The sequence below is a fragment of the Mastigoproctus giganteus genome, chromosome 6 (assembly GCF_048544385.1).
Source record: "Mastigoproctus giganteus isolate SK-2022 chromosome 6, ASM4854438v1, whole genome shotgun sequence".
NCBI classification, from domain to species: domain Eukaryota; kingdom Metazoa; phylum Arthropoda; class Arachnida; order Uropygi; family Thelyphonidae; genus Mastigoproctus; species Mastigoproctus giganteus.
This window is the reverse complement of record NC_143580.1, coordinates 201,281,228-201,283,764: the sequence shown is the minus strand read 5'-3', so window position 1 is coordinate 201,283,764 and position 2,537 is coordinate 201,281,228.

The following is a 2,537-nucleotide window of genomic DNA, read 5'->3' as shown; positions in this document are numbered from 1 at the left end:
TAATTTGTGAATTTTAGAACTTTAAACTCATTACTGCATATACTGAAAGCAAAACTAAAAATAGTATACTGCCATTATTTTAATCTGAGAAGGCGTAAATAATGTAACACAGGAACCAATGTAATGCAATTAAATGCCAGCATATAGAAAAACCCAATTGTTTTGAGATGATTATTCAACAAAAAATTATATGAGAATAATAAAAGAAAGAGGGGGGGGGACGCTATGGTTTATTAGTAATGATCTGGTTTTTTGGTTTAAGTGTGGATTTTTATTAATTTTGTGTGCATGCAATGGATTTTAGTTGATGAAAAGAGTGGAAAGAAAAAGTGGAAAGGCTGCAAACTGTTGTCTGCAGTTTGCAGACCAATTAATATAATGCAAATTCAAGTTTAACCTTTTCCCAAGTGAGGTTTTTTGAGAAATTTAGATGTTTGTAAACCTGAATACATAAATGCTTTTAAATATTATTATTATTTTTTCCTATTTTGACTATTCCCAAATATTAGAGTGGGATTATTTTGTAAAAATTTTGTAAAAAGAAAAAAAAAAAAAAAAAAGGAAGAATTTTTTTTTCTTTTAATTGTTAAAAAAACCATCATAAAACAATATTAAAATCATAAAAATATAAAAAATTTTCATTGCTTAATTTTTCTTTGCAGTAATATCCTCTATGTTTACAAGTGTATTATTTAATCAGTTTTCTCAAACCCAATTCTGGAGAATTTCTTAAATTTTAGTTTGCATAAGCCCACACAGTCTCAAGGTTTGTTAAATGGGCTCTGTTAATTCACAATCTGTAGCCATTTTTATATTTAAATTTTTAAATATAAAAATGCTACAGATTGTGAATTACAAATTGTAATTTGTATGAGCAAATTACATCTGTAATATATATATATATATATTACAGAAATTCGAGGGAAATTGAAGTACTATTACTATACTTATTCTTACCTCCTTTCTCCTAATGTTAGCATAAGCTTTCTTTTGCACATGTATAAAATATATAAAAAACACCACAACTGTAATGAAAATTATGGTTGGCACTCTTTTTCCGTATTATTTTATGTATTATTTGTTTCAATGCTATCTGTCAGGCTGGCTGTTATCTTGCCTGTTTGTTGTTAAAGTTTAGCATAGATTGCCTTTATGTTTATAATTTGGAACTAGTTAAACAGGCGGATAACAATCAGAAACAGATAGCCTTGCTAATTATTGGTAGGATATATTGAATGGCGTTAGCCCTTGAAAAAGTGCCATTCAATGTATCTGATTATCAATAATTAGCTGCATAATCATTATTTTATTCTATTTTATATTTTTATTTTATTGCTAATTATATGTTTATTTATAGGGTATAGAAACGTAAACCAAGACAGGGTATATTTGTATTTATAGGTTCTTTTGGCCTTATGGCCTGCTTCGTACTTTTATGCCAATGTTTTAATACTTTGAGTACCTATATAGCACCAATTATACTAATACAGTAGTAATTAGATTACAGACTGATGTAATGTTCAATCTACAACCAGTGGCGGATTTAACACTTGAGATGCCCCAGACGCAATTCAATTTTGTGCCCCCCCCTCTAAATATTTTCAGTACCACTACAGTGTGCATTCTACATGCACGTTTTTACTATAGCAAGTGCTCTAGATTTGGTGTTGCGGTTTTAATCATTTTGGCTGCGCAATTATTTCATACATATTTTAACTAATGTTTAAATGAAAAAAATGACACAACTACCATCCCTCCCAAATCTAACATTAATACACGAAAACAACAAATCTCCAAACCAAAGCGATAAAATAGTTAAATCGTACACCGCACCGCACCAATATGATATGAATTCATGGTCCCACTGTAATCTACAGGCAGGCGTGCAGAACAGAAGGTACATAGCATGAGTGCATGGGCTTGCATAGCAGTCCCTGCCTGTAAATTGCACGGTATCACGGTAGAATGCAGATCACATGTAGAATGCAGGCTATAGTAGCACCATTTTATTTGTGACCTTCCCTACCTATCTTGCTAGTTGCAACTTTTAAGAGGTAGCAAAAATTTTACATTTTATAACTGAAATTTGTCTCTATATTTACTCTCTTTTATTCATCATTACTGGTCGAGGTGGATTTTTTCTATAAAAGTGCATAAATTGATTTATTAATAAAAAATACCTTGAAACAACATAGTTATCAGTCTGTTTATTAAACATTAAAAATATATTCGAATATAAAATAACATCATGTTTTATACACCCATTGACATTGGTGTACCAATGTCAATGGGTGTATAAAAATGGGGATTTTTTCAGCATAGCCAATGGTAAGTTTAATTTTTCAATTTATGTTTTTGTCATTGACACAAAGGTAGCACTGGCTATCCTGAAAACGTCCCAATTGTTATGCACTTAAATAAATAAAAAAATTAAACTAAATAAGAAGTTTTCTTGCTTTAGCAAATTTATCAATTAGAGATTCGTAATCTAATAACCGAACAACATCGTTTTCTATAAACATCATTGACAATTGACT